General features: G+C 56.6%; 1 protein-coding gene and 1 long non-coding RNA gene across 3 annotated transcripts in view; one reads left to right on the top strand and one right to left on the bottom strand.

Moving 5' to 3' along the window:
- Positions 1-9,330, bottom strand: part of BRD3 (bromodomain containing 3) — a 35,142-nt gene extending 25,812 nt beyond the window's left edge. Inside the window, exon 1 of one of the 2 annotated variants that reach the window (XM_030292680.1) lies at positions 9,229-9,330. The gene's annotated coding sequence lies outside the window, so the exon portion shown is untranslated. The remainder of the gene's footprint in view (positions 1-9,228) is intronic. The other variant, XM_030292679.1, reaches the window with a different exon arrangement.
- Positions 9,331-9,949: 619 nt separating this feature from the next.
- Positions 9,950-13,679, top strand: LOC115499996. Its single transcript, XR_003964334.1, has 2 exons — positions 9,950-10,186; positions 13,415-13,679. It is a non-coding gene; the product is annotated as an uncharacterized LOC115499996 (long non-coding RNA).
- Positions 13,680-19,501: the final 5,822 nt, after the last annotated feature.

Here is a 19,501-nt window from a genome sequence, read left to right as displayed (position 1 = left end):
TGCCGAGACGCGCGTGTGACCTATGAGGTCAGTGACCGTGCAGGCTCACAGATGACAAGGCTGAGGCTCCCTGCCCTCGGCGTATTTCCTGAGCTGGGCATTCGAGGGACAGGACCCAGGCAGCCGAAGAAGGTGACGGTCCTGCTGTCACCACACCGACATCAAGGGCACCAGGCCAGGGGGGCCGCACAGAGGGCGGCAAGAAACACCCGCCCGGGTCTCCACACCAGGGTTCAAAACTCGGCTCTCCTCGCTGGCCGACCTCCAGCATTGCCGTCGTCCTACCGAGCGCTCCCAACCCAGCCCCACGGACAGAAACACGGGCGGCATGGCTTCCCACCCACGAGGATATGGAGACCAGGGACATCCTGGCCAACGGCTAGGGAGCTGGGTGACTCTGGCATGTTGGGCTGGAAGAAAATTAGGTGCCCTGGTTCCCAAGTCACCCGGGGAGGGGGACTCAGCACAGCCAAGGGCCGGGGACCACAGCCGCGAGTCTCTGTACGCCCATTACGGGATGCTGTGCGGACACGCGGAGGTCACACGCGGGACAGACATTGGAAACATGTCCGCCTAAGGTAAACACAGCCTTGCACCTCACCTCTGTGTCCCGGCGGACCGGGACCGGCCCCTCAACGTCCTCCCAACCCCACACGTTATGACCATGAGCCACCCAGCCAGCCACGCACACAGAAGCATCACACGTGTCAGAGGAGCAGGGAGGCTCCTGCCGCACCCACTGCTCTCCCCCGGGCCTGCCCCTCCGGGTGGGCGCCAGCCCCTCTCTGCCCCAACAGGCCTGAGCTCCCTGCGGGAACACGGGACACCCCAGCCCCGCCCCTCGGCCGCGCCAGGCCGGGGAGAAACAGCGGGGCAGAAGCCCGCCCTGCTGCACTGGCCGGGGACAGAAGACACAGAAAACTGCCGGCTTGGCTTGCTCCTGCATCTACTGCTGGGGACCTCCGGCACCTCCTCGAGGGAGTCTCCAGTGGGGGCGCCCTGGGGCCCCCAAATCGAGGGGGAAACAAAGGCAGACCAGGGCACCAGAAGGGTCCAACCCCGTCGTAGCTGGGTGGATCCGCGTGACACGGAAGGCTGCCCGTCCCTGGGGTCAACTTCTACACCCACCTGGGACTCCCAGGTCGCACGGAAGGGGACAGGCCTGTGCTGCTCCACTGCACGCTCTTGGCAGTCACGGGCGGGCGAGGGCTGCTGGGTGGTGGCCCCGGACTCTGGCGCCTGAGCCGGCTGCTAGAAATGCCTGCTGCAAAGTGAATCGAGGGGCGTTTCCTTCAACACTCTTTGGTAATCTTTCGGATTCAGCGTTAGGACTTTGGGGGCAACAGAGGTATCGCGGCTTTCAGTTTTCTGGAGCTACTATCTTCCAGAGACAGGTGCTCAGAGTCTTACGAATGAAACACGCCCAGAGCTTGCTTCCCGATAGTGGGGGTGGAGCCTGAAAATGAGTGGGGGTCTGGAGACAGGACAAACCAGGAGAAGCTGGGCACCCTGGGGGCTATGGACTGCACTGGAAGCTCCTACAGCACCAGAACAGGGTGAACCCCTTTTCCCTGGGTGTTCAGGACCCTGCACCCCCCCACCCCGCTCACAGCAGCTGTGAGATCTGGGGGACATGACCTTGCTCCCCACTCCCCCCTCACCTGGCTAGGAAGAGGACCCCCATGCAGGTCCAAAGCGCGGGAAGTGTGGGTGCCAAAGAGACCCCAGCACCTTCAGACACGGGACATGTAGAATCTGTAAGCTGCCAAGTCTGCCCTGCCCCCGCCCCAGCCGCTCCCAGGGGACAGGGTAAGGGTCTCGTCTTCTGGGCTAAACAGGAACGAAACGCATGGCGCCAATTCACCGGCATCAGAGCCCGCGGGCCTGCCAGCTGGCTGGAAACCGTTCTTCTAGAACGTGGGCCTGAAGGTTTGTAAGCACACATGACGTGGGAGCGATTAATTTCACGTTTAAGCCTCCCCGCAGACCAGCAGCCTCCGGCTCCCCACGCACCCGCTGGCAGCCGCTCTACCCCGGAAAGCTATTTATTGCACAGACGGCCCTCCCCGTCTGCACGGGCAGCCCTCCCGTTCACCGAGCGGGGACTCCTCTCCGACACGGCCCTGCAGACGGCAGGCAAGTGGCGCTCCTTCCAGGGACAGCCAGGAAGCCTCCGCCAAGTGCCCACTCTGCGCTCAGCACCGCCAGGCAGGGAGGGAGCCCGGTTCCTCGGAGGGGGAGGACGGAGGCACAGGGGACCTGCCCCACTTCCCAGAGGATGCCCGCCAGGGCAGGAAGGCAGCACGTGCAAGGCGGGTGAAGGTCAAAGTGGAGACAGGCCGCCTTCAACTCTGGAGGATCTGAAACTGCCCAGAGCGGAAACTCAGATAAACCACAAAAACCCTCAAACACAAGTGAAAGCCAGAGATCCGGAGTCCCCAAAGTGGGCAGGTGGCAGGGGAGGGCAGGGGGCAGACTGGCCACCAACCCTCAGGGGCTACACACGCTCCACTCTGTGAGGGGCTCTGTGCCGGGCCTTGGTGGGGGGGGGTGGGGGGTGGGAGACGGGCCCCGGGCTGCAGGCAGCGAGGTGGGGGCTGGCCCGGAGCCAGCCGGCCGGCCCCCCCCCCCACCGCTTCCCAAGGGTCTTGGACCCAGCCTCTGGGACCCACCTCCCTCCTCCACGGGGAACTAGGATCCCAGATAAAACACAGAAGTCCACCAGAGGCTCACTCAGCCCACGGGGACATCAGGAAAGACCCCTTATTCGGGGTCCCCGGACAAATGAGTAGGATCCTCGGTCCAGTCGCCACCGTGGAAAACACCCCCAAGACGGGGCAGCAGCCGCCCACAGGTGGCGCCGGAGGCAGGCAGAGTTGGACTCTCCCGGGCAGCCGGGACGGAGGCTGGTGGGGGACAGAAACGAGGGACACACGGACACTCACTTGCAGGTGGCCCTGGAGCACCTTCAGCCATGGGGGGATGAGACCGGGAGGGGGCAGGGGCCACACGGGGCATTTCCAGGCTGGCCTGGGCCAGAGCAAGGAGCCTTTATTTGGGGCTGGGGGGGCGGGGGGCAGGAGCCTCAGCTTTCAAAGGGAGGGTCGAGGGACCATAGGGGAGGGGTCGGTGGAGGTCCTCGGCGGGACCCTGGCATGGGGAGCATCTGAGCGGAGACCATGGCACGTCCTGGGAGGAGAGGAGGCACCGAGGACGCTGTCTTTGAAGGGGGAGGTCACTGGTAGGGGTCTGTCCCCAGTCTCAGCCAGAGAAGGGGACACGGGGCAGGGCCGGAGACTGCCTATGCTGCCTTGCCCTGCTCAGATCCACAGTTCCCTCCAGCAACAAGGACGGCCTTCAAACACTCGGCCTCCTGAGGGAGGTGCGGGAGGGCTCTCTCTCTCTGTGCCCCTGGGAGCCCCCACGGCCACACTCCAGTCCCAGTGTCCTCTCAGTCCACCTGGCACGGCACCCTTGGGAGGCCGTGTGAGCTCCGTCTTCCAGGGGGGACGGAGGCTCGGGGCTGAAGGGGCACGAGGTCACCCGGCCAGGAGGAGGCAGATTCCCCGCCCAGCAGACGGGAGCGGAGTGCCGCCCCAGAGCCGGACAACCTGTGCCCCCAGGCGGCACACGCTGACAGGCGGCCGCCCAGGGGCTGGCCATCCAAGTCTCAGGAAACGGGATCCGTGAGGCCAGGGTCGGCTCCCATGACAGACAGAGCCAACTGCCGCTTCCTGTGGGGCCAGGGGAGGGGACCCCAGGGGAGGGGAGCAGACGGGGAGGCTGGGCCTGTCACAACCCGCTCAGGCAGGGAGCGCGCCCTGGGTCTAGGTCACACCTGCTCTCCCGAAGCATGGGACTCGACCCCGGCTGGCCCAGGCCCATCTAACGTGCAGCCACTCCACTGGGTCTGTAGGACTGTCCCAAGGCCCCGTGCCTGGCCCGCAGACCAACCTGCACTGCGGCCCCAACCTTCCTGACGACCCCCCCCCCCCCCGCCTTGTCCTCTGGGCTCCGTACCCACAGCACCTGGGGGCCCGGGCCCCTGGCCCACCTCATGCTTCTTCAGCCCGCTGTTTGCTAAGGTCTTACACTTCTCCCCACCCCGCCGGCCCTCCTTGGGGAAGCCCGCCTCCGAAGGGCTGCTTTCTTGGCTGAACATCGGCCTCGACACGGACCTGAGACCCCACTGCCAAGTGGGGCTCACGGCTCACCAGCCGCACCCCGTCGCCACTGCAAGGCTCTGTCTCTATACATCTCCATATGTCTTTTGACCTCCCCCCACCATACTAAGGGTGCCTCTCAATGGGTGTGAAGGCCCAGAGACAGACAGACACACACACACACACACACACACACACACACACACACACACACACACACGCTCGGATACGCTGAGCCCTGGCCCAGGCACCTGGCGGGCCAGAATCTGGTGTCAGCGGTGGGGAAGCCCAGCAACACCCATACGCATCCCCGCAGGGCACCCCTCAAGGCCAGGCCACAGGCCGCACTGAATGACACCTTCCATGGGGCCGGGAAGGGGCAAGTGACCCGTGGCTCAAAGGGAAATGTCTTCAGGGAACAGACGCCGTGAGGACAGAGTGACTGGCATCCACACTCATCCAGGGGAGGGAAGGACCATCCGCTCGGGACAGCTGGTCTCCCCGAGGACGCTGGAGGCCGAATGGCCCCGCACACATACGGAGGCGGGGGCCCGGCCCCATGAGCACCAGGGTTCGGAGCCCTGGCCACTCCTTCGGCCTGCCGACTTTCTACCACGCGGCTGTGGCAGGCCTGCCCGGTGTGGGGTGCAGCCCACGGGCCCCGGCGTGTTCCATCCCGGGAAGGGAGCCGGGAGCGCCCAGTCGCCTGACGGGAACCAGACCACGTCACAGGCGGGCACCGCTTCAACCGCTGCCGTGCCGGGCTGCCAGGAGCTCCGAGGACCCGCCAAGGGAGCCCGGAGAGCTGACCGCCACGCCTGACGGGGTCCCGACCCCACCTCGCCCCACGCCAGGCTAGGCTGCCGCCCACCACGGCCTGGCCTCCGCTCCCCAAACGAGGCCGCTCAGCGACACGCGGCGTGAGGAGCAGGGACCTCCTGAGCCCCTGGCCACCCTCGGCATCTAGTGGATGTTACCACGGCCCACACGCGCTGGGAGTACCGCCGCCCTAGCGGTCCCGGGAACAGTACCCACGGTAGTGGTGTCACCACGGCCCCGGCGCTCACTGGGATATCACGTAGGTGTTACTACAACCCAGGACTCACTGGGAATACTGCCCACGGTGCAGATGCTGCCACCGCCCTAGTGCCCGCTGGGAACGGTACCCACGGTGGTGACGTCACTACAGCCCTGTGCTCCCTGGGAACCCGCCCGCGGTGCTGGAGTTACCGCGGCCCAAGTGCCTGCGTGTACCCCAAGCTCTATTCCCCGGCGCTCCTCGGCCTCTCTGACAGGCCCGTGGGGGCTTTCTGCCATCACAGGGGACAGTGGCCAGGTCATCTGTGTCTCTAAGCCCAGACCCACACCCGGCCCGGCCGGGACAGCTCGGAGGCAGTGAGGACGGAGTCCAGAGGGCGCGGACCTTACCCGGGAGCCGACGGCCAGCCTAGCCGGAGCTCTCAACCGCGAGTGCCCATCGACGCCAGGGCTGGTGCTGGAAGCAGCCGGCCATCAGCTGGGGGAATCAGCCCCTTCGGGAGGCCCGTGCCACTCTCTGCCCCTTACACGCACGCTGCACCCCCGTGACACCCTCCGGTCACTGCCCCTGTACGGGAAAGGCATCCCCTCGGCTTAGTCACAGGCCTGAAATGGCTCCTTTTCCTTCTAGTAACACGTTACGAGGGTCCGGCCACACACACCTGCGAACGTGTTCCTGTTTGCGGGCAGCGGCCGCCGTGACAGCGGCCAGCAGGTGAAGGCATCCCCACCCCCTGTCCTGAGGCACTTGGTGCCCAGGACCCCAACGGGGCCCCCACCGCAGCCACCAGCACGTCCTGATCACGTCCCACACCAGCCACCGAGCCCGACTTCAACCGCACGCAGAGAAAGTGAGCGAGGAACACCGGAACTGTCACTGCACTCCAGGTGACCTTTTTTGAGGGGCTGGAACAGTACTGCCAAACACCTCACTAACTTCTGACGAGGCCCCCCAGTACTTCTGGGACCTGCGGCGGGGGGGGGGGGGGGGAGAGGGCTTCCTTCAAAACGCAGCTTTCAGCTGGCTCTCGCTGCAGGTTGTAAAGGGCCTAGGAAGGAGTCAGTTGAGAGCAGACTCTGTTCTAGAACAGTTAAAAGCTGGCAAAAGAAATCAACACTCCCCGGTAGCACTGAACGGCGGAGCCCAGAGCCCCGGCCACACACACACACGCAGGCCCCCGCCATCTCCACCGCAAACGTGCATCCAGGAGCCAGACTTCAAATGCAAACCACCACCGTGTGAATGATCCCCAAACATGACACTCTGCCTTTAAGCGCCGCCCCCCCCAGCTCCACGATTCTCGGATGGCAGGAGCACAGGTACCCGGAGCGGGGGTGTGAGCACCAAAGGGCCTCGTGGACACAGCGGGCACCACCTGGGCACCTGGATGGTGACCGGTGCGCCCGGCCCAAGCACACCAGGCGGCCCAGCACTCTGGGGACACCTGTTGGTCTCTTCCGCTCAAACAAAAGGACAAAGCCTCAGGCGGGAGGGGAGGCGCGCTCCCAAGAAGACACGAGTCCCTGGGGCACCCCGAGTTCCCAGAGGCACGTGTGCAACGAGCAGGGTGCCACTTTCTGCATGGTCCACTAAAATTTCCTTGCAAAACAAAGACTGCCTCAACTGGCGCCCGACCCGCTGAGGCCAGGTATCCGGGGCTTGCCTTTGGGGTGCCCCTGGTCACAGTTCAAAGATCAGTTGGGGGGGGGAAAAAAGAAGGACCAGAACCACTCTGCTCGGGGCGGGGGGAGGGGGAGAACAGTGCTCCCCCAGGGAAGCTCCGCCACCTAGAACCAGGAAGTGGCCGTGCACCTCACCACTTGCCGGGCACCCGGCTCTGGCGGCTGGCAAGTTGCCAGCCTGCAGGAGGCGGGCACAGGAAGGAGCCGCGGGCTGCAGCAGGGAGCTGGGCTGGGCGGTGCGCTGGAGGGGCCCCCCCTCCACTTTCACTTTCTGCCCAGGACTGCCTGAGAGTCAAAGGCGGGAGCCCAATGTTTACAAATCCCGTCCTTTATTCGAAGCGCACTTCCAAAGCACGCGCAAGCTGCTGCTGAAGGAAATCAATTACTCTACTTCCTAAAAACAAAATGAAGATCAAAACGGTGCCCAACGTCCATCCCAAAAAAGCGTCTTAAATCCCTCTTCCCTGGACGTCCCCGTGGCAGGGCTGGGACAGGATCTAGGCCTCTGAGGAGCTGCTTGGAGGTAGCTTCCAGATGCCCAGGGGCTGAGGCAGGCCCCCCCAGGTCACCAGAAAGGTCAGAGAGGAATGCCCCTCCGCTGCCCACGTCACCTCCCGTCCCTCCCCACTGTGTGCCCTATCTTTCCTTATCTGTAACCACCAGCACACGTCAAGGCCTCAAGACAGAAAAGGGCAAACACAGAGCTTTATTTGCAAATGAGAGGCCACCTTTAGGGCTGCTGCGAAGGGCCCCTGGGAAGGAGAAGAGGTCCTTACCTCCTGAGAACTGACCCCCTGCACAGATTCACACATATCTTTGACCCCTTTGCAGCCAAAGCTACTCCCCTGTCCCCTGCCGCCACCAAAATGCCAGGCCAGGCAACTTTGTATAGACTTCAGGATCTCCCAGGGCCACGCCACAGACCCAAGAAAAGAATCCCCATCTTAAAGAAAAAGAGTAAGGGAGATAGCTAACAAAACTCCCTTCTTCGTCCTCAGTGGGGTGGGGGAGCACGAGGAGAGGCCGGAGGGATTGTTTCCCTCATTTTCCTCTTGCCGTTAGTTTGCCCACTGATGCACAATACCCGCCCCACACCCACCACGTTAACTTTGCAGTCAATAACCAAGTTAGCAGACGGGGGAGGGACGCCAGTTCTGCACGTCTGGGCAGAAAGCTTTCAGACAAAATGAAGGGTCGCGGGACACTGGGGGAATGGGCTCAATAGAGAGAATTCACAGGAGGAACCCGCCCCAAGCGGGCCACCTAGCAGACCCCATTCTGCGTCCCCACTTCCAGCTTTCCAAAATCGTTCCTGCCCCCCCCCCGCCCCCCAGGGAAATGAGGCCGCACAAGGCTCCACGCTAGCCCTGCCCCCATATGAGCAACCGGTGGAGGGAGAGGGAGAGGGAGAGGGGGAGAGAAAGAGAGAGAGAGAGAGCGCTCCCCGGGGCCCCCAGCTTTATTCACGGAGGAGCCCACTACGGCCGCGGGGACGTTCGGGGTCTGCGTGGCGGGCATTCCTCCCCGATGGGCTTGTGCCATGGTCAGGCCGGTGCCCACCCCGAGTGGGAAAGGGGAGAAGCACCCCGCTCCTCCCGCTCCATGTCGACCTCGCCCGGATTAAGCGCTTTTCGGGCTCATTTCAAAACGGGAACTGGGTCTCCTCCTGGCCTGGCCGCAACGACCCAGCAACTCAAAGGGGCTCAAAGTCAGCGCGGGGCCCCTAACTCTGGGAGGAAGCTGCCCCGCGCCACTCCGAGGCGGGCCCGGCCTGGTCTCGCCCCCCGCCCCGGGGGCGGCGGCGGCGGCGCCGGGCCCCCAGCGCGAGCCCCGAGGGGCCGCAGCCAGGGCGGGTGGGCGCCGGGAAAGTGGCGCCGCCGCGCACGGCGGGCCCGGGACGCCGCCGCGCACCTTCCCCTCCGCGTCCCCCCTCGTTCCCCCCTCCGAAAGATGGCGGGCAGAGGAAAGGGGGAAAAAAATCCCTTCCGCGAGGGAGGGCGCGGGAGGCCGGGTTGGCGCGGGGCGCGCGGGCCGTGCCAACTCCGGGCTGCGCGCCCCAGCTGCGGTGACGCCCCCAGCCCGGGGCGCGGGCGGCCGGGAGGGCGCGGGCGAGGGCGGAGGGGAGGGAGCCCGCGCCGCCGCCGCCGCGACCCCGGGCGGCCGCCGCGCTTTGTTGCATCGTGGCCGCGCACAAAGGCGGCGGCGGCCGGGGCGCCCGGCTCCCGGGACGCGCCGGCGGCCCGCGCGGGGCGCACGGGGGCCGCGCTCCCCGGCCCGCCCGGCCCGCCGCCGCCCGCCGCCGCCCGCCGCCCCGCGCGCGCAAGGAAGCAAGAGAAAGGCGTACTTGGCCTCGGCGGCTCCAGCGGCCGTCCCTCCCGGCCCGCGCGGCCGGCTCCTCTTTGGCTCGCCGGCCCCGGCAGCATAATAGACGCGCCGGAGCCGAGCAGGGCTCATGCGCTGCGCCGCGGCGCCTGGCGGGAGTCGTAGTCCGCGGCCGGGCCCGCGCTGGGGCCGCCCAGGGGAGGCCGCGGCGCGCGGACTACATGTCCCGGCCCCGCCGGCGCCGCGCCCCGCCCCGCGCGCCCCCGCCCGCTGCCCGCCCCGCCGACCCCGGCCGCGATCGTGGCCCGGCCCGGTGGGGCGCGCGGGCGGGGCGTGGCGGGGCGGGGACCCCCGGCGGCCGCCCCTAGCCCGGGCCCGCGTGGCCAGCCCTGCATCCCCGCCGCCCGCCCCGCCGCGCGGGGGACTCGGGCCCACGGGCGAATTTCCTGGCGCCCGCGGGAGGCGTGGAAAAGGCAGGAGCGCGGCCGGCGGCGGCCCTCCCGCCGCCACTCCCGCCCGGGGACCCCGGAGCCCGGGGGTGGGGGGCCGCCCTCGAACCCCAGCCGCGCGCCGTTGGGGCGGCGCGCACCTGCCCAGCCCCGTGTTTGTAAACAAACCGCGCGCCTAATTAGCCCGGCGGGGGCGCGCGCGAAGGGCGGGGGCGGGGCTTCGGCGCGCGCGCGCGCGCAGGGGCGGCCCCGCCCGGGGAGGAGCCGCGCTCGGCCGCGCCCCCTCCGTCTACCCTTCTCCGCCTGGGCCCCCCGCCCAGCTCGCGTCCCTCTGGTGCGGGGGTCAAGAGCCCAATGCCGCTGGCGTGCGAGAAGGCGCCGAACCGCCGGAGCTGGCAGGGAGCAGGGGGTGTTCACGGCTCTGCCCAAAGCCCTGGTCGGTCCGCCAGCCTCAGTTTCCCCATCTGCGCCGGGAGGAGCAGGAATGAGCTAAAGGTCCCCATCCTGAGATTCCAGGAGTGGGCCACAAAGGTAACAGCAGAGACCCTTGGCTCTTCTGTGTTTTCAAAAGCTCAGCTCATGGACACGTTTCGGGTCTTGTTTTGGGTGGCCATTCCTCAGGTGTATACACGAGAACAGTTTTATCCAGCTGTAATATCAGGTGGACGCACCTTGCGTACGTGAGACCCCCATAAAAATGTCTAGGGACAGGTTTTCCTCTGTGTTGGCTGAACCTGACAATTGCAAGGTCAAGTTCGCTTGTGCGGGCTGGACCCATCCCAAGCCCCTGGGGTCGCTGGGTTTACTTCAGGGTGCTCAGGCGTTCTCCCGCGGAAATGCATGCATCTTACTAATGTTAGAGTGAGTGCGGTCTCCCCTGAGCCCATTCAGCCATCCTGTGGTTCCAGAATGTCCCACCTGTCCTACAGGTGAGGAAACTGAGACTCTGAGAGGTGGAGCGACTTGCCCTGGGTCACAGAGCTAACATGTGGGAGAGCTGAGATGCCAGAGCCTGGGGGCCTGGGAAACAGTTTGCAGGACAGGCCAACACCTTCCCGGACCATCCACGCTGCCCCTTCCCTGGGAGCCCAGGACCCCTTACACACCCCAGGCAAGACTCCAGAGCAAGGCGCCCGTGGGGAAAACCTTGCCTTTCTAGTTTCCAAAGTGGGAGAAGGCCAAGGAGTGGATGATGAGAATCTGCAGGTTGACACGTTAGACCTGTGGTCCCGATAGCACCCCTCCGGAAGCCCGGGTTTACAGACTCCTGTGTTAGTCATCTCCAAGGCTGCGTTCCTTTCCTGTCGTCTGGGTCTCCTCCTCTAGGACGGCCTGGGCACGCGCCATCAGGATGATCCCACCTCACTCCTCCTCGGGCCAAACCAAAGATCCTCTCCACCTGGTCTTGGCCTTGCAGAGCCTGGTTGGAGTCCACAGAGGCTGCCCCTGACCAGCCAGGCTGTCAAGGCTGCTGACCGAATGTCCAGGACCCTGAGGACCCTCCTTGGGTAGCCTGCTGATCCAAAGAGTACCCGCGCCAGGAATATAGCAGGAACCTGGGCTCTCCCTGGGGACCTGACTTTGATGGAAGGACGCGGGTCCCCACCTTTCCCTTCCTCGTGCTCACTTGCGCTGCCCAGGTGGCTCGGTGGGGTAACCTTCCGTGAGGCTGGAAGTCTCTAGGAGCAGAATCTGTAAGAGGAATGTGACAGAGGCTGGCATTTGGGCATCCCAGCCCCTGGCTAACTACCTGTCAGGCCTGGTGCCGTGGCCCCTCCCTGGGGCCTCTTGAGAGGCAGGGCTGCCTTGGGAAGAAACCCACGGCGGCCCCAGTGACCGTCCCCTAATCAGCCCAGGCTCTTGGAGTTTCAACACCACTGAGGTCGGGCCCCTGGGGACTGCTGAGTGCCCGGAATGGAGTCACTTAATCTCCCCAACCCTGGTTTCCTCATCTGTCAAAGGAGTACAGAAATAGGGCCTGAGCTCTGCTGTGGGAGGGAAAAGGGTGTGTGCAAAAGGCCGGGCCTGCGGCCCCAACTTTGTCGGGGCTCCCCTCTCCACCTCCATCTCTTACTTGCATGGCCCATTTATCGGCTATCCCCGCTCCAGTGTGGCAGCTCTGTGACAGCAGGGCTCTGTCCCCAGGGCCTATGGGGGGTCTGGCATGAAGGAATGACTTGTTTTCTCCTGCTCCTGTCCCACCCTGCAGCCTGCATCTGGAAACCTCAGGACAGCCAGACCTCCTCCAGCTAAGGCCGCTGCCCCGTTCACCCCCACACAGAACCCTGCGGGAAGCCTTAAGGCCATGGCCTTAAAGCTTGTCCCCAGCCTTAAACCCACATTCAGGCCAGGACGGGGCCCAGGGCCTCAACTGCCTCCTCCACTTTCATGCGGTCTTTGCCCGTCATGACCCTGGAGGCATCGAGCAGTTTGTATTACTGCATTACAGTTTCTACACAAGTCTCTCAAAAGTTTAGTTATTGTGGGGCGCCCGGATGGCGCGCTCCAGTTGAGCATCCGACTCTTGATTTCAGCTCAGGTCATGATCTCACGGTCTGTGGGTTTGAGCCCCGCATCAGGCTCTGCACTGACGGCCGGATCCTGCTTGGGATTCTCTCTCTCCCTCTCTTTCTACCTGTCCCCCGCTCGTGAGGGCACGCTTGCTTGCTCTTATAAATAAATAAATAAATAAATAAATAAATAAATAAATAAATAGTTATTGTGAGTCCTCCCCAGCTTCCCAGGAGACTCATCAGCCCCCAGAACAACTTAAGAAAAAAAAAAAAGGAGGGGGGCACCTGGGTGGTTAAGTGTCTGACTTTTGATCTCAGCTCCTGTCATGATGTCTCGGCTCGTGAGTTTGAGTCCTGTGTCGGGGTCTGCACTGACAGCACGGAGCCGGCTTGGGATTCATTCCGTCTCCCTCTCTCCCTCGCCCCCCCCCCCAAAATAAATAAATAAACATTAAAAAAAAAGTTTCTGAGCCCCACATGGGGCGCCTGGGTGGCTCAGTCGGTTAAGCGTCCGACTTCAGCTCGTGAGTTCGAGCCCCGCGTCAGGCTCTGTGCTGATGGCTCAGAGCCTGGAACCTGCTTCGGATTCTGTGTCTCCCTCTCTCTGCCCCTCCCCTGCTTGCACTCTGCCTCCCTGTCTCTCAACAATCAATAAATGTTGACTTTTTTTTTTTTTTAAGAAAGGACTATCTGTCTTTACAAAGGCTGGGTTGCAGAGAGCTTTGGGGGTGAAGGGCAGAGGTTTCTGACTGCACAGTCATTTAATGAGCACCTACTGTGTGCCAGCACACGGTGTCAGCAGCTTTACATACATAATTTCACCGAATCCGCAGACAATTCTATGAGGTAGGGGTTACCGTGCCCACTTTGCAGATGAAAATGGAGGCACAGCGAGGTTAAATTGCTAACTAGCCTGAGCCAGGTGAGGGTTCACCTTTCACCCGCAAGGCGCCTTCTAGGACCCTGCTGCGTTTTGGTAGGGGAGGCGAGGGGCACGTTTGAGGAACCGGAGGCTCCTGTTCTTAACTGGTGGTTCTCTTAGAAAAGCGTGAGGAGCCTCAGTCAGGGGATGAGGGTGCCTGACGGTGCTCGGTGCTTGGTGCTGTGGGGAAAGATCAAGCCGGGAAGGAAGCCAGGGAGGCTGGGCTCGGGTGGTCGTGGCAGCAAAGCGTGGGAGGGAACCAGGATTGTGAGTGCTTTTACTTTATTCTCCTTGACAATCATTGCTTTCTTCCATGGCAAACAGGTATTGCTATGAACCAAAACCTACATTTTGTTTGCAGAAACAATCATGGTAATAGAACGGAGACGGGCTGGCCCGGGAAGTGCTGCGGTTTCTGGTCTCCTGGAATCCTCGCTCAAAGTGGAGGTGCCCCTGGCATTACAAGGCCGTGGTGACAGCCCCTCTTGGCTTTGCCACCTGCAGGAAAGCTATCTGTGTTGACGTCCTGTGACATCATGGCCCTGTCTGTATTCCCTCCTCCTATCCCCTGCCTCTGAGGAGGAATCCCGAGATGACGAGATAAGTATGTTCAGAATGATTGAAAATGTAAAATAAGTAATAAAAAAAAAAGGCTAACAAAAATTTTGAAATTTTGAAAAAAAAATCTTAGAAGTTCTAGAAATCAAAAATACAGGCTAAAAAATAAAAAACCAAAAACAAAAATACAGGCTACATGGAAATTTAAACCTCAGAGGAAGGGATACAGAGTGGCTTAGACACTGTTGAAGAGAGAATTAGTTAGAGGAACAAAGAGGTGGAAAATATGAAAATTGGAAAATTCATTTAAAAAACAGGAAAGAGGTGTTATGTCATCCTTCTAATAGGAACTCCAGATAGACAGAATTAAGAATTAAAGGGGAGAAGAAATATTTGTACAGATAATAGATGAAACTTGAACAAAATAGATGGAGGAAATGAATCCTTCAAGCACAAGCAGGATAAACGAGTCAGTGCGCCCCTAAACATATCACAGAGGAACAAAAGCCATCAGAGAAAACGAGATCTGACTGGCAATCGGCTGAGATAAAGTCAGCAAAAATGGCAGAGCAGAGGACTCCAAGGGCCCATAACTCTGCAGAAACAGCAAACTGGCAAAAACTGTCAGAATATACTTTATCTGAACTCTGGAAACTAGTCAAAGGTTTACATAAACTGGAAAAACAATCAAGGAAGAGGCAGTTTAATGTCAGCATTGCGTGAAATTTCCATTGAATAACTAGCTGACCACTGAGCTAATCAAACAGACACTTCGCTGGCCACACACACAACACAGAATACTGGATTTACAAAGTGAGTTCAGAAAAATCAAGCCAACAGCAGCCATCAGCAGCAAACCCTAGGGAGGGAGGAGAATCTGACTTCCAGAGCTGCCACGTTATAATATTCAAAATGTCCAATTTCCAACAACAACAACAACAACAACAAAATGTGAGGCATGCAAACAAGCAAGAAAATGTAGCCAGTATACTGGGAAAGAGATTAATAGAAACGGTCCCTCGGGAAACCCAAATGTTAGATTTCCTGGATAAAGACTTTAAATCAACCCTGTTAATATGCTCAAGGGCTATGGGAAACCAGGCACAAAGAATTAAGGGGACCATAAGCACAATATCTCACCAAATAGAGAGCAGCAATAAAACGGATAGAAATAATGAAAGGGAGCCAAATAGAAATTCTAGGTTTGAAAAGAGAAATAGCTGAAACAGAAAATTCACTAGAAGCGCTCCATAACAAATTTGAGCAAGCAGAAGAAACAAAGAACTTAATGATACATTGATTGAGATGATCGAAACTGAGAAAAGAGAGAAAAATGAACAGAGTCTCAGAGACTGGCAGAATGCTACCAAGCATACTAATGTATGTACAATGGGAAAATTACAGACTCATTGGGGAAGAAGGAATATTTTATGAAATAACAGCCAAAAATTTCCCAAATTTGATGAAAGACAAAAGTTTGCATAGCCAAGAAGCTCAAAAAAGTTATCCAAGGTGGGATAAACTCAAAGAGATCTGTACATTATAATCAAAATGTTGAAAGACAAAGAAAATCGTGGAAGCAGAGAGAAGTCACTCATCATGTACAAGGGGGCTTCAGTATGATCAAGAGCTTATCTGTCATCAGAAACCATGGAGGTGGGGCGCCTGCATAGCTCAACTGTAAAGCATCCGATTCTTGGTTTCAACTCAGGTCATGATCTTATGGTTCGGGAGTTCAAACCCCGTGTTGGGCTCTGTGCTGATAGTGTGCAGCCTGCTTGGGATAGTCTCTCTTCTCTCTCTGCCTCTCCCTTGCTCATGCTCTCTCAAAATGAATGAATAAACTTAGAAAAAAAAAACAAAACACAACCACATGGAGTCCAGAAAGCAGCACGATGACATATGCAAAGTGCTAAAAGAGAAAAAATCCTGTCAACCAAGATTCCATATCCAGCAAAACTATCTTGTAAAAAAGAAAGAGAAATCAAGACATTCTCAGATAAACAAAAACTGAGAGTTTGTTGCTAGAAACCTGCCCTTTGAGGAATGAATGGACAGGAGAGAGTAGCTTGAATCCACATGAAGAAATAAAGAACAGTAAAGGGAACTACTTCGGTAAATATGAAAGTCAGATTAATATATTTTTGGTTAGTAACACCTCTTTTTCTACCTATGTCATTTAAAAGACAACGACACATGCAATAATTATAAATCTATGTCAGTGGATCATGTGTAGAGATATATTTGTAACAATGACAACATGAGGGAGGAATAGCCTGATACAGAAGCATCATTTTTGTATACTAGTGAAACCAATACAAAATAGTTTATTATAAATTAATACGTTAATTATAATCTCCAGGGCAACAAATAAGAAGAAAATAACTAAAAATATTTAGTGAAAGAGAAGAAAATGGTGCAGTAGCAAATATCTAATACAAAAGAAGATACTGGTGGAAGAATTGGGGCACAAAAAAGATAAAAGACATATCAAAACTGAATGGCAAAACAGCAGAAGTGCTTCTGTGTAGGTAGTTACATTAAATGTAAATGGGTTAAATTATCCAATTCAAAGGCAGCAATTGAAAGGGGGAAAAAACATAATCCAGCCATATGCTGTCTGCAAGAGACTAGAACCAAAGAAACAAATAAGTTAAAAGTAAAAGAATAGGAAAACATACTCCATTTAAACAGTGACCAGAGACACCTGGGTAGCTCAGTCAGTTAAGCATCCAATTTCAGCTCAGGCCATGATCTCACGGTTCAAGTGTTCCTGCGTCGGCTCTGTGCTGACAGCTCAGATTCTGTTTCTCCCTCTCTCTCTGCCCCTCCCCCACTCATGCTCACTCACTCAGTCTCTCTCTCTCTCTCTCTCAAAAATAAAATAAGAACATTTAAAAAATAATAAACAGTGACCAAAAGAGAGCTGGAGCGGCTATATTAATATCAGACAAACTAGACTCTGAGCCCAAAATTGTTACAAGAGACAAAGAAACACGTTGTATAATGATAAAGGGTTTAACATAACAAGAACATATAACGATAATAAACATGTATGCCCATACAAACAGAGCCCCCAACAAGGGGCAATATGAAACAAAAGCTAACAGAATCAAAGGGAGAAATAACGGCTCAATAAGAATAGTTGGAGACCTCAACACCTCCATTCCAATAATGAATGGAACAGGTAGACAAGATCAGCAGGGCAACAGAGGACGTGAATGATACTATAGCCAACCAGACCTAACACTTATGTAGATTGCTCTGCCCAACAGCAGCAGAACACACATGCTTCTCAAGGGCCCAGGGAACGTCCTCCGGGACAGACCACATGTTAAGCCACAAAACAAGTCTCAAAAACTTATTAAAAAGATTAAAATGAGGGGCACCTGAGTGGCTCAGTTGGTTGAGCATCGGACTTCAGCTCAGGACATGATCTCACAGTATGTGGGTTCGAACCCCACATCAGGCTCTGTGCTGACAGCGTGGAGGACATGATCTCACAGTATGTGGGTTCGAGCCCCACATCAGGCTCTGTGCTGACAGCGTGGAGCCTGCCTGGGATTCTGTCTCTCCCTCTCTCTCTCTGTCCCTCCTCTGCTCTCTCTTTCTCTCTTTCAAAGTTGAATAAACATTTACAAATTTATAAATAATAATTTTTTTAAATATTAAAATGATACAAAATATCTCCTCTGACCACAACCAAAGGAAGCGAGAAATCACTACCAGAAAGAAAATTTGAGAATTCATGAACATGTGGAAATCAGACAACACACTCTGAAACAACCAATGGGTCAAAGAAGATCACAAGGGAGATTAGAAAATACTAAGCAAACAAACAAAAAAATCCAAACATTCCAAAACTTATGGGGTTTGGCAGAAGCAGCACCCAGAGAGAAATTCATAGCTATATGTGCCTATATTAAAAAAGAGAAAACATCTCAGATCAACCACCTGAACTCCCACCAAAAGGAACTAGAAAAGGAGCAAACTAAACTCAAAGCTAGCAGAAGGAAGGAAGCAATACAAATTAGAGAGGATATGAATAAAATAAATAATAGAAAAGCAAGAGAGAGGACCAACTAAATTAAAAGAGTAAAAGATTTTTTGTTTTTTTAATCAACAGGGACACCTGGGTAGCTCAGTCAGTTAAGTGTCCAACTCTTGATCTCAGCTCAGGTCTTGATCTAAGGGTTGTGAGTTCAAGCCCTAGATTAGGCTTCACACTGGGTATAGAGCCTACTTTGAAAAAAATCAACAGGGGCGCCTGGGTGGCGCAGTCGGTTAAGCGTCTGACTTCAGCCAGGTCACGATCTCGCGGTCCGTGAGTTCGAGCCCCGCGTCAGGCTCTGGGCTGATGGCTCAGAGCCTGGAGCCTGTTTCCGATTCTGTGTCTCCCTCTCTCTCTGCCCCTCCCCCGTTCATGCTCTGTCTCTCTCTGTCCCAAAAATAAATAAACGTTGAAAAAAAAATTAAAAAAAAAAAAAAAAAGAAAAAAATCAACAAAACAGAGAGTGCCTGGGTGGCTCAGTCAGTTAAGCATCTGACTTCAGCTCAGGTCATGATCCCACAGTTCATGAGTTTGAGCCCCACATCAGGCTTTGTGCTGATAGCTCAGAGCCTCGATGGAACCTGCTTCAGTTTCTGTGTCTCCCTCTGTCTCTGCCCCTCCCCTGCTCTCTCTCTCTCTCTCTCAAAATAAATAAAATTTTTTTTAAAGTCAACAAAATAGACCATCCTTTAGGTAGATTGGCCTGGAAAACAAGAGAGAAGCTCATATGAGTAGAAGCAGGAATCAGAATGGGGGGTTAACTTTCTTATGTGAAGATACTTGGGCTTACTTTTCTTCCTTTTTAGGGTTTGCCAACAAATTCAATAACCTACATGAGATGGATGAACCCCTAGGAATGTGCACACTGGCCAAACTGTCTTGAGAAGAAACACAAAATCTTGGAGCGCCTGAGGGCCTCAGTCGGTTAGGCATCCGACTTCGGCTCAGGTCATGGTCTCACAGTTCATGAGTTTGAGACCCCCGTTGGGCTCTGTGCTGACAACTCAGAGCCTGGAGCCTGCTTCGGGTTCTGTGTCTCCCTCTCTCTGCCCCTCCCCCACTCACACTCTGTCTCTCTCTCTCAAAAAATAAATAATAAAACATTTTTAAAAATTAAAAAAAGAGAGAAGAAACACAAAATCTCAAAAAACCTACAATAAGTAAAAGAGGTTGGATAGGTAATCAAAAACCTCCGACAGAGAAAAGCCCAGGACCAAATGGCCTCATTGGTGAATTCCATCAAACGTTTAAAGAATTAACAGCAGTATTTCTCAATCTCTTCCCAAAAATAGAGGAGGGGGGATCGCTCCCCTATCATTTATGAGGCCATTATTACCCTCGTACCACAGCCAGATAAAGACACCACAAGAAAACTACAGACCAATATCCCTTGTGGGTACAGGCACAAAAATCCTCAAGAAAATACCAGCAAGCAGCATATTAAAAGGATCACACAACAACTGAGACTTACTCCAGGAATGAAAGAGTAGTTCGACACATCAATATCAATGAATGCAGTACACCACGTTAAAAGAACTGGGGAGAAAAAGATGATCTTGTTATGGGGTGAATTCCAATTCTTATGTGAGTCATAACCCTCGTTAACTTCAGAATGTGACTGTAGTTGAAGATAGGGTCTTTCAAGAGGTATTTGGGTTAAAATGAGGTCATTAGGGTGGACCCTAATCAAAAATGACAGATGCCATCCTAAGAAGAAAAAATGTGGGCACCAAAGTGCACAGAAAGAATCATCTTTTTTGCAAATGGTGCCGGGACAACTGGATATCCCCATGCAAAAGAAT

The sequence above is a fragment of the Lynx canadensis genome, chromosome D4 (assembly GCF_007474595.2).
Source record: "Lynx canadensis isolate LIC74 chromosome D4, mLynCan4.pri.v2, whole genome shotgun sequence".
Lineage (NCBI taxonomy): Eukaryota > Metazoa > Chordata > Mammalia > Carnivora > Felidae > Lynx > Lynx canadensis.
Note: the sequence above shows the minus strand (reverse complement) of the source record. Positions and strands in the feature narration are given on the sequence as shown.